Source organism: Ovis canadensis, chromosome 9 (assembly GCF_042477335.2).
Source record: "Ovis canadensis isolate MfBH-ARS-UI-01 breed Bighorn chromosome 9, ARS-UI_OviCan_v2, whole genome shotgun sequence".
Lineage (NCBI taxonomy): Eukaryota > Metazoa > Chordata > Mammalia > Artiodactyla > Bovidae > Ovis > Ovis canadensis.
This window is the reverse complement of record NC_091253.1, coordinates 52,842,859-52,857,260: the sequence shown is the minus strand read 5'-3', so window position 1 is coordinate 52,857,260 and position 14,402 is coordinate 52,842,859.

Genomic DNA, 14,402 nt, shown 5'->3' with positions numbered 1-14,402 from the left:
ATTTGCTCAATTTAAGAGGACTAGTCTAAATGGTTTATTTATTTAATGTTTTACATCATGTAAGTATCTTGGTCTGATTGTAACAGGCATTTGTTTTTCACATTTCAGGTTTATACTTTTGCAATGAGGTACTTTTCAATGTGCTTGTTTATCCAAGGAAATTGTTGAAGCACAGTTAAGCTGTATTTAAGAATAAAGGGTTGATGGGATGATCATCATATGAAGATCAAAATCCTCATGACGTTTTCTATTTAAAGTAGTGACAGATCCCTCCATGCTTCTTTAACTTCTGTGATCAGGTGACCCCCTTTTCTTTGCCGTCTTCTAATTTTTCTCACTGGCTTTGTTTCTATCACTGGCTTCTCTAGCTGGTCAGGGTAGACTGGATTAGGATAGACTGGACAAAAGATAAAAGATTTTTTTCAGCAAAAATACACCTTATGAGACTTAAGAACAATGTGTGTGTGTGCGCACGCACATGTGCGCTCAGTTTCTCACTCATCTCCAACTCTTTGCGACCCCATGGACTGTAGCCTCCCAGGCTCCTCTGTCTATGGAATTCTCCAGGCAAGAATACTGGAGTGGGTTGCCACTTCCTCCTCCAGGGGACCTTCCCGACCCAGGGAGTGAACTCATGTGTCCTAGATTGCATCTCCTATATTGTCGGTTAGATTCTTTACCGCTAGCACTTCCTGGGAAGCCCTTTAGGAAGAATATGTAGGGTTAAGTACAGGATCTGATTTTCAGCCCAGGTCCTCTTGTAAACCCCACTTTTCCTGTCTGCAAAGTTTTTGTTTATCAGGCTTCCTGATATGCATACTACTCTACTCACTGGCAAATTTATGGTGTTTTTTTTCCCCCACACTTGAGGTAAAGATATGTAATAGTTTAATTACATCTCCCTCTATTTACTCTATCCTGGCACTCCGTCACCGTACATTTTCCTTTTTTCTGCTGTCTGTGGGATGATAGAAGTGACAGAAAGGAGAGATACTGCTTGGGCTGTGCAAATGCCTGGATATAAATTAATCTTGAATTAATCTGGAAAACATTAAATTAAACTAATATTTAATGAAGTTTAACTTTGAGGAAGTAAATTGTGATTTCAATGAGAGGGCTGTGGTGGTGTAGGGCCTGGGCAATTAGATGTTACACTGCAGCTTAACCGCTCAAATGTCAGAGGTTGGGGTTTCTTTGCTTTCTTTTTTTTTTTTTTGATGTGGACCAATTTTAAAGTTTGTTACAATATTGCTTCTGTTGTTTATGTTTTGATTTTTTGGCTACAGACAGCCCATACTGGCTGCCATAGTTACTGGGTGTTTGTGGTGTACTGAGGAACTTCAGTCGTGTCTGACTCTGTGACCCCATGGACTGCAGCCTGCCAGGCTCCTCTGTCCATGGGATTTCCCAGGCAAGAATACTGGGGTGGGTTGGCATTTCCTCCTCCAGGGGATCTTCCCGACCCAGGAATTGAACCCATGTCTCCTGGTTTTTTGGTTAGTTTCCCAACCAGGACTCAAACCCACACCCCCTGCATTGGAAGGTGAAAGTCCAAATCACTGGATTACCAGGGAAATCCCAGAGGTTGGAGTTTCTACTGAGTATTTCTTGTTTTCTAAGCTAGAGAAGAAACCTCCATTTTTCTTTTTCCTGCCATACATTAATCTCTGCCCTGCTTTTATGCAAATTGCTTCTCTATCTGAATTTCAGTTATTCATTCATCAAACTTTTGCTCAGTGCCCAGCCTGCATTATGTTCTGGGAATGCCAGGCTTTCCGAGTTTACAGTCTATTGGACTGGTAAACCTCCTGAGACAAGGGATTCCTGGATGTGTTAGGTGTGCATAAAGAAAGGGCCTCCAGTTAGGTCTGGGAGTTCATGTTTATAACCACAAGGTGCCCATTTGCTTGACTTGGAGGGGTCCCCACATAAACAGCCCACACTTGCTGCCATAGTTACTGGGTGTTTGTGGTGTGCTGAGGAACTTCAGTCGTGTCTGACTTTGTGACCCCGTGGACTGCAGCCTGCCAGGCTCCTCTGTCCATGGGATTTCTCAGGCAAGAATACTGGGGTGGGTTGCCATTTCCTCCTTCAGGGGATCTTCCCGACCCAGGAATCGAACTCATTTCTCCTGCTTTGGCAGGCGGATTCTTTACCACTGAGCCACCAGGGAAGCCCCCCACAAGGGGACGGGAGGGGTGTAAACACTTTCAGTATTCAGAGATCAAACGTGGAGTCAAATTTCTCCTCCAGTCACCAGTCCACCTCCCCAAATGAAACAGAATTCTTCTGTCCGTTGAATCCCAAAGCAAGTCACTTACAGAGGCTCAAATATGACAGTGAATCATGTCCTTCACCTTGACCCGATTTTAGTAACATTCGGGGGTGAATTTCCCTTATGGTAGAACTGCAGTGCAGGGAGAACACGTTTGTGAGGGACTAAAGTTACATGGTTCCATGAGGTCAGAGCATAGAACTGAAGGAGATCTGCTGTGTACCATTCTGAGAATTGGTTTCTTTGCTTGTTTCTATAGCTTTTTAAGAGCAGGTGTTTTGATAGAAGCTGGGGAGCAGATAACTTGAAAGTGACTCACTGATAATGCTTGGAGTATTTTTTGTTGTTGATTGAAAATAAGTTCTTCCATTATTAATTACAAAACAGTTAGTGATGTTTATAACATGCTGTCAAGATTGGGGGACTCAAATAGAGCTGCTGTTGCTGCTAAGTCGCTTCAGTCGTGTCCGACTCTGTGCGACCCCATAGACTGCAGCCCACCAGACTCCTCTGTCCATGGGATTTTCCAGGCAAGAGTACTGGAGTGGGTTGCCATTGGTCTTATTTAAAACAAATTATTGCAAATTTCCCTTGCTTCCTTCCTTCCTCCGTCTCTTCCTCCCTTTTTTCTTTCCTTCCTGTAAGTCGTAATGGGCAAAGAGGTGAAGGCATGGGAATATACATTGAAAAATAAATTTGTACACATAGAATAGTATCTGCATTTGACATCATGCTTTAAAAAAATTTCTGCCACCTGTATAACAACCTAGATTTAGATCATTTTACTTCATCTATTCCTAGAAAACCTTCCTCTGGGCAGTTTTCTCTTGTCTTCTGTCAATGCTCTGGACATGTACCTACTTTGGAGACAAGCCTCCTGCAGTCTGGGCCCAGCTGGCACACAGCATGTTGTCTGCTCAGGAGAAAATGATGTGCAGATCAGGGAAGAATAAAGAAAGGAAATATTTGGGGAAAACACTGGACACATTTCTACCTTTGTGAAAAGGTAGACACATTCTCTTCCAAACTGCCTAGTGAACCCTGAAAAATCAGGCGGGTATTTGTATTGTGAAAAATGGAAACAAAAATCACAAACTTGCAAGTGGTGGATCCTATTGCCAAAGATTCCATTATTGCTCACCTTTGCTTAGTGATGGCATTTAGAGGGGCCTGTGTGGAGGCATCATTGCTCTCCTTAGGCCTTAGTCCCCTAAGGGTGTCGTAACAAATTGCCACAGGCTGGGTGACTTACAAACAGTATAACTGTATTGCTCACAGTCCTGGGGCTGAGGAGTCCAAGATCAAGGCCAGATGGACTATATTCTGGCTCATAGACAGTACCTTCTGGCTGTGTTTCTACAGAGTGAAAGGGACAAGGGATGTCTCTGGAGCCCGTGTTTTTTTTTTTTTAATTTTAATTGGAGGCTAATTACTTTACAATATTGTGTGATTTTTGCCATACATTGACATGAATCACTGGACATAGAACAACAGACTGGTTCCAAATAGGAAAACCCATATGTCAAGGCTTTATATTATCACCCTGCTTATTTAACTTCTATGCAGAGTACATCATGAGAAACGCTGGGCTGGAAGAAGCACAAGCTGGAATCAAGATTGCCGGGAGAAATATCAATCACCTCAGATACGCAGATGACAGAAAGAGAAGAACTAAAGAGCCTCTTGATGAAAGTGAAAGAGGAGGGTGAAAAAGTTGGCTTAAAGCTCAACATTCACAAAACGAAGATCATGGCATCTGGTCCCATCACTTCATGGTAAATAGATGGGAAAACAGTGGAAACAGTGGCTGACTTTATTTTTCTGGGCTCTAAAATCACTGCAGATGGCGATTGCAGCAATGAAATTAAAAAATGCTTACTCCTTGGAAGGAAAGTTATGACCAAACTAGACAGCATATTAAAAAGCAGAGACATTCCTTTGCCAACAAAGGTCCGTCTAGTCAAGGCTATGGTTTTTCCAGTGGTCATGTATGGATGTCAGAGTTGGACTATAAAGAAAGCTGAGGGCCAAAGAGTTGGTGCTTTTGAACTGTGGTGTTGGAGAAGACTCTTGAGAGTCCCTAGGACTGCAAGGAGATCCAACCAGTCCATCCTAAAGGAGGTCAGTCCTGGGTGTTCATTGGAAGGACTGATGTTGAGGCTGAAACTCCAATACTTTGGCCACCTGATGTGAAGAGCTGACTCATTGGAAAAGACCGTGATGCTGGGAAAGATTAGGGGCAGGAGGAGAAGGGGATGGCAGAGGATGAGATGGTTGGATGGCATCACAGACTCAATGGACATGGGTTTGGGTAAACTCTGGGGGTTGGTGATGGACAGGGAGGCCTGGCGTGCTGCAGTTCATGGGGTCACAAAGAGTTGGACACAACTGAGCACCTAAACTGGACCGACATGAATCAGCCACAGGTGTACCTGTGTCCCCCATCCTGAACCCCCCTCCCACCTCCCTCCCCATCCCATCGCTCTGGGTTGTCCCAGTGCACTGGCTTTGAGTGCCCTGTTTCATGTATCAAACTTGGACTGGTCATCTAGTTCGCATATGGTAACACACACGTTTCTATGCTATTCTCTCAAATCATCCCAGCCTTGCCTTCTCCCACATAGTCCAAAAGTTTGTTCTTTACATCTTTGTTTCTTGCTGTCTTGCGTGTAGGATTGTCGTTACTGTCTTCCTAAATTCCATATATATGTGTTAATATACTGTATTGGTGTTTCTCTTTCTGACTTACTTTACTCTGTATAATAGGCTCCAGTTTCATTCACCTCATTAGAACTGGCTCAAATGCATTCTTTTTTTATAGCTGAGTAATATTCCATTGGTCATGTATGGATGTGAAAGTTGGGCTGTGAAGAAAGCTGAGCACTGAAGAATTGATGCTTTTGAACTGTGGTGTTGGAGAAGACTCTTGAGAGTCCCTTGGACTGCAAGGAGATCCAACCAGTCCATTCTAAAGGAGATTAGTCCTAGGTGTTCTTTGGAAGGACTGATGCTAAAGCTGAAACTCCAATACTTTGGCCACCTCATGCGAAGAGTTGACTCATTGGAAAAGACTCTGATGCTGGGAGGGACTGGGGACAGGAGGAGAAGGAGACGACAGAGGATGAGATGGCTGGATGGCATCACCTACTCGATGGACATGAGTTTGGGTGAACTCCGGGAGTTGGTGATGGACAGGGAGGCCTGGCGTGCTGCGATTCATGGGGTCGCAAAGAGTTGGACACGACTGAGTGACTGAACTGAACTGAAGGCTTCCCTGGTGGCTCAGAGATTAAAGCATCTGCCTGCAATGTGGGAGACCTGGGTTCGATCCCTGGGTCAGAAAGATTCCCTGGAGAAGGAAATGGCAACGCACTCCAGTAGTCTTGCCTGGAAAATCCCATGGACGGAGGAGCCTGGTGGGTTACAGTCCATGGGGTCACAAAGAGTCAGACTTGACTGAACGATTTCACTTTCACTTTCACCTTCAGGGAGGCCTGACGTGCTGCAATTCATGGGATTGCAAAGAGTCAGACATGACTGAGCGACTGAACTGAACTGAATATCCCATTGTGTATATGTACCACAACTTCTTTATCCATTCATCTGCTGATGGACGTCTAAGTTGCTTCCATGTCCTTAGATTTTGTAAACAGTGCTGCAGTGAACACTGGGGTACATGTGTCTCTTTGGAGCACATATGTCTCTTTCAGTTCTGGTTTCCTTGGTATGTATGCCCAGCAGTAGGATTGCTAGGTCATATGGCGGTTCTATTTCCAGTTCTTTAACGAATCTCCACGCTGTTCTCCATAGTGGTTGTACTAGTTTGCATTCCAGCCAACAGTGTGAGAGGGTTCCCTTTATTCTCTCCAGCATTTATTGTTTGTAGACTTTTTGATGGCAGCTGTTCTGACCAGCGTGAGATGGTACCTCATTGTGGTTTTGATTTGCATTTCTCTGATGAGTGATGTTGAGCATCTTTTCATGTGTTTGTTAGCTATCTGTATGTCTTTTTTGTTCTTTGGCCCACTTTTTGATTGGGTCATTTGTTTTTCTGGTATTGAGATGCATGAGCTGCTTGTATATTTTTGAGATTAATTCTTTGTCAGTTGCTTCGTTTGCTGTTATTTTCTCCCATTCTGAAGGCTGCCTTTTCACCTTGCTTATAGTTCCTTTTGTTGTGCAAAAGCTTTTAAGTTTAACTAGGTCCCATTTGTTTATTTTTATTTCCATTACTCTGGGAGGTGGGTCATAGGGGATCTTGCTGTGATTTATGTCAGAGAGTGTTCTGCCTGTGTTTACCTCTAAGAGTTTTTGGTCTTACGTTTAGATCTTTAATCCATTTTGAGTTTATTTTTGTGTATGGTGTTAGAAAGTGTTCTAGTTTCATTCTTTTACAGGTGGTTGACCAGTTTTCCCAGCACCACTTGTTAAAGAGACTGTATTTTCTCTATTGTATATAGAGATGGATATAGAGATGGACAGGCCTCCCTGTCCATCACCAACTCCCGGTGTTCACCCAAACTCATGTCCATCGAGTAGGTGATGCCATCCAGCCATCTCATCCTCTATCGTCTCCTTCTCCTCCTGCCCCCAGTCCCTCCCAGCATCAGAATCTTTTCCAATGAGTCAACTCTTTTGCCTCCTTTGTCAAAGATAAGGTGCATAGGTGCATGGATTTATCTCTGGGCTTTCTGTTTTGTTCCATTGATCTATATTTCTGTCTTTGTGCCAGTACCATACTGTCTTGGAGCCTGTTTCATAAGGCACTAATTCTGTTCATGAGGGCTCTACCCTCACAGACTGAGCATGTCCCAAAGGCCCTACCTCCTAGTACCATTACATTAGGCATTAGGATTCAACATATGAATCTTGGAGACACAAATATTCAGTCTGTGGCACCTGGATTTAAAGTTTGCTTGTTCATGAACTTGTGGTTGTCAGGAGGGGAAGTGGTGGAAGGGTTAGTTAGGGAGTTTGGGATGGACATGTACACACTGCTGTATTTAAAATGGATAACCAACAAGGTCCTACTGTAGAGCATGGGGAACTCTGCTCAATGTTTGTGGCAGCCTGGATGGGAGGGGAGTCTGGGGGAGAATGGCTACATGTGTATATATATGGCTGGATCCCTTTGTTGTCCACCTGAAACTGTCACAACATTGTTAATCAGCCACACTCCAATATAAAATAAAAAATTTAAAAAAAAGAAACCCAAAACCCCAAAAACAAAAGTTTGCTAGTTCAGACAGGCCTATTACAATGCACGTGGAAGCAAGCCAGAGAGCCGCGAAAGGGTGGGGTAAGCATAGCAGTCCTATTTCCAGTATGACAAGGAAGTTCAGCCGGGTAGGAATTTTCCGATTTCTTTGCAGTAGCAACAGCTTTGCATCTCACTTTGCGAGGGGCCAGATCTCTGCTGTGGCATTTGAAGATGGGCATTGAGGTGTGTTTCCTCCCTTGAGCCTGATATCCTCATGGCAGAGACAAAGCTGTGTTGTTTCTCTCTTCCACCAGATCTTTAGCACAATCTGGGCCCATTCCTGGAAGAATTACACTCTCTCCATAAACATAATCTCTTCGTTAGAATGAGTAGGATGTTATCCTTGTGTGTGTGAATAAGCCAGACATGAATTGCCTGTCTCTTTGTGAGCTTCACTGCCTTGAAAATGTTGCGATTCAGGGGAGTCTGGGCCCTAAAAAGATGGAAATAAGCTTCCCAAGTTTAATTTCACGATATTCATAATTTTAAAACCAACTTACCATATGTTAGAGACTCTGCTCAGTGTTATAAAACATGCAGAGAAGAATGAGGCATGGATCCTGCCCTAAAGGGGTTGACAGCACAGTTGAAATAATATGAATGTGTGTGTGTGTGTGTGTGTGTGTGAGAGAGAGAGAGAGAGAGAGAGAGAGAGAGAGAGAGAGAGAAGGGTAACAGCACAGGCAAGTTATGAGAGTTCTATGGAGATGCTCAGTGAGGGGGTATTGAGAACCTTCCAGTCTGGTTTCAATAGGTGGGGGCAAGAGTGGTAGATTGGCAAAGAATATTAGTAACAGAAAGGAAAGGAGATGTCAAAAAACAGACAAGCTGTCTGAGCCCTTAAAACTCATCAGACTCTCTCTAGGCCAGAAGAGGCAAATCAGAAGGGTTTTTTAGGTCAAGGAGAAAAGCATGTGACCTAAAGCCACCAGACAGTATAATAAATCTGGAGTCCTATGAAATGCCTTGATTAGGATCTGTAATAATTAGAACCGAGAGGTAAGAAATGTGCTCAACCTTGGCATGCACTCAGAATCGTGTAATAACGAGGTGGATGATTTTGTTGCATAACATGAAAGTACTGACTTAGAATCAACACACCTAAACCACATGAGGGTAGGAAAGAAAAAGAGTGAGGGGTGAAATAGAGCCGGAGAGCCTTCCTGTATGCTGGGTTCCCAGAGAGTTACCTGAGGAGTTCTGAGGCTTGGCCGGGCACTGTGTTCTTTGAGTGCCTGCTACCCTGAACACTATCACCTGGACCTCATGCTTCTCTGAACTACTGTTGAACTGGGGAAGCTGTAAGGATCCATCAGCTCTGTCCTTCCACTCTTCTTGACCGCATACTCTGGGCCAGCCAAGAGGAGTCAAAGGCTTTGTATGAAAACATCACAAGAAAATGGATTGTCCTTGCTTCTGTGAGCCTGTCAGTTAATTACTCAATAATTACATAACTACTTTCAGCTCCTCAGAGTAAAGCACATACAAAGTATTTCAGGGATATTTCAGAGCCTATTGTGAGTTGAATCATGTCCTTCAAAAAGACACCCTGAAGTCCTAACCCTGAGACTGTGACCTTGTTTGGAAATAGGATCTTTGCAGATGTACTCAAGTTAAGATGCAGTCATACTAGAGTAGAATGGACCCTACATCCAAAGACTGGTGTCCCTATAAAGATAAAGAAATGTGGAGAGACCCAGAGACTCACAGGGAGAAAGGCCATATGATGACAGAGGCAGTGTCCAGAAGGATGCAGGTATAAGCCAAGGGATGCTAAAGATTGCTGGAATCCTCCAGAAGCTGGAAGAGGCAGGAAGAGTTCTTCCCTAGAGCCTCCAGAGGAACCAGTTTCTGCTGACACTTTGATTTTGGATTCCTGGCCCCCAGAACTGTGAGAGAACACATTTCTGTTGTCTTTAGCCTCGCATTTTGTGGTCGCTCCTTATGGCAGCCCCAGGTCATGAATATAGAGCCCTTACCCTGTACGGTGTAGCACAGACGCCAGTTGACTCCCGCATCCTTGATGCTACACCCATTTTTGCCCATGACCACCTGGGATGCAAAACTCCACCTGTTTCCATAAGAAATCTCATCATGCTAGGCATGTGTGATCTAGGCTGTGCTCTCTCTTCGACCACAGGAGGATCACTCCTCCTCCATTTTCTTTCATCCTCAAGTGCCTCAAAGGCCATCCTCAAGCCCTTTCTTCACATCTCCGTCACTTTTCACCTCCCTAAATTTCCAGGGATCTTATCGTAGATCTTGACCCTACCCTGTCATGTCTCTTGAGTAGCTTTGTGTATTTCAGTTGTGGTGGATGGGGTTGGTTTCTCTGTGGCATGTGGGACCAGGGATTGAACCCCTGTCCTCTGCATTGCAAGGTAGACTCTTAACCACTGACAACTATGGAAATCCATTGATTATCTCATTTGTAATAATCAAAGGTGTAGAAGGGATGAATTCCAAGCTGCCGTCTATCTCAGAAAGTTTGTGATTCAGATTGGTTGTTGCGCCTATAATGCACACAGGTACCTACAGCGCTGGGGGGCTTTCCAACTCAGCATTCATTTTAAGAGATTTCTGTCATTGCTTTTCAGACCCACCTACTGTTTAGATGGCTGTGAACGTGAGCCATATCCATTCTTGTTTCTTGGTCTCAGCTCCATTCCATTCTAAATTTGATGTCATTTTTTGCATAAAAGTTATCTGCAAACGTCATTGTTTACTCAGGCTTTTGGGGGAGTCTTTACATGTATCAATTATTCTCTATCCTGCCTGCCACGAAGAGTATCCAAGCTACACTTCCGTTTCTGTTAACTCTTATCAATATAATTGCTTCCAAATCTTACCGGCCCATCTTGTAGGCCAGGAGACCAGCTCTAGGAAGGCTTTGCGAGGCCGGGGGAGCAGCAGCTGGTTCTTTTCTTGCCTTGGTTGTGCTTTTCTGAACAGTGCTGGCGCTCTGTGTGGGGCAGCCAAGGAGAGCGCTAGGCACTCACATGTGGGAGGTGTAAGGAGTTAATTCCTGTGGGGCCATCTCTGACCAGCTGGGAGCAGCATCAGGTGGATAAGAGCCTCCTTCTTCCTGCCCTCTGCAGACAGTTCTGAGCCACCTTTCAGAGACTTCAAAGTGTCTGTGCATCTCCAGCAGCATTGCTGGAGACAGAGGCATCTGGTATTGCTTTCTCTCCTTCCCTGCCTCCCTCTTCCTGATCCACACAGAAGCCCTTGTCCCCATCTCTGCTTGTGGTGGGAATCAAGGCCAGTGTTCCTTCAGGGGCAGTTTTGAGAGAAGGACCTAAAGAAGGGAGCAAGTTAAGGATGTAATGTATTTGTGCTCAATCATATACGACTCTTTGCTACCGCATGGACTCCAGGCAAGAATACTGAATGGGTTGCCATGTCCTCCTCCAGGGAGTCTTCCCCACCCAGGGATCAAGCCCTCATCTCCTGGATCTCCTGCATTGGCAGGTGGATTCTTTACTGCTAGAGCCCCCTGGGAAGGATGTAGTTGCTGCTGCTAAGTCGCTTCAGTTGTGTCCGACTCTGTGCGACCCCATAGACGGCAGCCCACCAGGCTCCCCATCCCTGGGATTCTCCAGGCAAGAACACTGGAGTGGGTTGCCATTTCCTTCTCCAGTGCATAAAAGTGAAAAGTGAAAGGGAAGTCGCTCAGTCATGTCCGACTCTTAGCGACCCCATGGACTGCAGCCCACCAGGCTCCTCTGTCCATGGGATTTGCCAGGGAAGAGTACTGGAGTGGGGTGCCATTGCCTTATCTGATGGATGTAGCATGTCTCCCTAAAGCTTTTGTGCTGTCTGGACCCCAGGGCTTGATCCACATTCCAGTGGACCAGCCCCTCCATTGGAGCTCCCTTAGATGCCTCCCCACCTTTGACAAACCCGGTGAAAAGAGGAACTCGACCCTTGTATTCCTTGCAAAAACCAAATAAAAGATGACAAGACTGTCCTCCATATATGAAGACTCCCGTTAGGGATGTCTGTAGGTCAAGTGTGAAAGAGTTTATCATGATTCCACTTACAGCCCACTTTCTCCCAGGTGACCAGAGATTGGTGCTCACAAAGAGAACTTGCTTAGATGCCCGACTTGCTCATGTAGCTAAGTCAAGCCCTGTCTTTCTCTGAAATTCTCTATGTGGCACGTTGGAGCAAATGGCTTTCTGAGGCCCAGCCTAAAAGTTTTCCAAGCTGCTTTGTTGTCTTCCTGACAGACTAAAGAACTTATCGGGGCTCTAATGAAAGGCAGGCTGTGATCGCTGTCATGTCAAGAGCGCTGCAGTCGGGAAAGTCGACATGATTTCATGGCTAATGATTCACTCGCTAATATCGGTGTGGGTTGCAGCGAGGATAACCAAGTTGAGCTGTCTTAGATCAAATGATTCAATTAGGCCAGCTGTCCCTATTTGTCATGGCTCAACTCGCTTTCAAATTACCTTTCCAAAGTGCATACGTGCCTTAGCACAGAAGTTAACAGCTCAACTGTTTTACAAAAAAGGGATACTTAGGCATGATCAGAAAAAAGTCACCTTTTTTTACTCTGTCCACACAGGCTTCTCCCCTTCCCCCAGCCATTTCCCATAGGAGACACAGTGTGTATTTACTCAGCTAACCCAGCAACCTCCTCATCAGCTATTGCCAGTGTGGTTTTACCTCTGAAGCCTTTTGGGGTATCTCTCGGCAAGAAATTGTTCATTCTAAAAGGGAAGGTTTGGTCCAGAGATCTGTAAAGTTACTGCGGGAAGTTGTACCAAGGTTAAGATGTTTTTCTGACCCACTTCCCATCCCTCCATTGGCAGCTGAGCGAGTTTAGGGTCAGAGAAAAGCTTATGTTATATATCTGAAGTTTTTCCAGAGCTGATAGAAAGGCTCAGGGGTGAAGTAACCAGTAGCCTCCGCGTGGCTTCAGATGAACAGGGTCGATAGTACAGTGATGTAACTGAGTTAGAAGGTCAGAGAGGCCCAGCATCTTGGTGAGGCATGCGAAGAATCTCATTGCCCTGGGGGAGCAGAGGACTTCTGGCCACATATAATCTGAATAATGGTTATTTGATTTTTCCCTTCTGTGTGAGGGGCACTGCACAGAGATAGTGGGGAAGTGGAACAAAAACCAGGGACCTGTTTTCTACCCCAGAGGGGCTTTCACTTAGTGACTGTGAAGTATTATAGTGTACCTGAGGATCGTGGCTATCAAAAGACGAAGGCAAAATTGAAGTGAGTCTCGGGACTTCCCTGATGGTCCAGTGATTAAGAATCAGCCTCCTAATGCAGGGGATGCAGGTTTAATCCCTGGTCGGGGAACTAAGATCCCACATACCAAGGGGCCACTAAGCCTGTACACTGCAACTACTGAGCAGGCGTGCAACCAAATAAATATTTTAAAAATTGAAGTGAGTCTAGAGAATAACAGATGTGGGCAAGGAACAGAGGGCTTAATCTAAAAAGGAAAAGTTAAAGAAGTATAAAAATATCATTCCTTCACATGTAATGGCAAAGGATGGAATCTAACTGCTTATACTCCTAGAGGTACTACCCTGAGAAAGGGAGATCGGTAACTAATTGTCATATAATGGGGTAAACTACAAGCAAGGAGAAAAATGATGTGGGGCTTTTGAAATTTCTCCATTTTGAAATGTTCTCAAAGGGACAGTGAGGAGTACCATTGAGAGGGGAGGACATTCATGGACATTCATGAATAAATCACTGTTCTTTCTTCCTTGTGTGTATTTGAAATTAGTTTTGTCTTAGATGTAACTCAGGTTGCATGTAGAAAGAGTGCAGTCCAGTGCTATGTGATGATGGTAGACTGCTTCTCCAGGCTCTTGTTTCCAAAACTTATTCCCCTGTTTTTTCAGGGAGCAGGGTGGTTTCAACTCTTTCAACTTCTCATGACTTTCCTGGTCTCAGAGAAAGTAGAATGCATATGCTTGTGTTTTTTCTTGGTCACAGGTCATGTGCATTTTGTATATGAGAAAGAGAGTGATCTAGAGCAGGGTTCTTTTGGATGTTATGGGTATTTCAGGTGTTGGGTACACTGATTTGTTGATTGGATTTTAAAAATTAATTAATTTATTTTAAATGGAGGCTAATTACTTTACAATATTGTGGTGGTTTTTGACATACATTGACATGAATCAGCCATGGGTATACATGTGTCCCCCATCCTGAACCCCCCTCCTACCTCCCTCCCCATCCCATCCCTCTGGGTTGTCCCAGTGCACTGGCTTTGAGCGCCCTGTTTCATGCATCAAACTTGGACTGATCATCTATGTCACATATGGTAACACACACGTTTCAATGCTATTCTCTCAAATCATCCCACCCTTGCCTTCTCCCACAGAGTCCAAAAGTCTGTTCTTTATATCTGTGTCTCTTTTACTGTCTCACACATATGGTCATCATTACAATCTTTTAAAATTCCATATATATGTGTTAATATATTGTATTGGTGTTTCTCTTTCTGACTTACTTCGCTCTGTATAATAGGCTCCAGTTTCATCCACCTCATTAGAACTGATTCAGATGCATCTTTTAATAGCTGAGTAATTAGGAGAAGACTCTTGAGAGTCCCTTATACTGCAAGGAGATTCAGCTAGTCCATCCTAAAGGAGATCAGTCCTGAGTGTTCATTGGAAGAACTGATGCTGAAGCTGAAACTCCAATACTTTGGCCACCTGATGTGAAAAGCTGACTCATTGGAAGAGACCCTGATGCTGGGAAAGATTGAAGGCGGGAGGAGAAGGGGACAACAAAGGATGAGATGGTTGGATGGCATCACTGACTCAATGGAGATAAGTTTGGGTAAACTCCGGGGGTTGGTGATGGACAGGGAGCCCTGGCGTGCTGCAG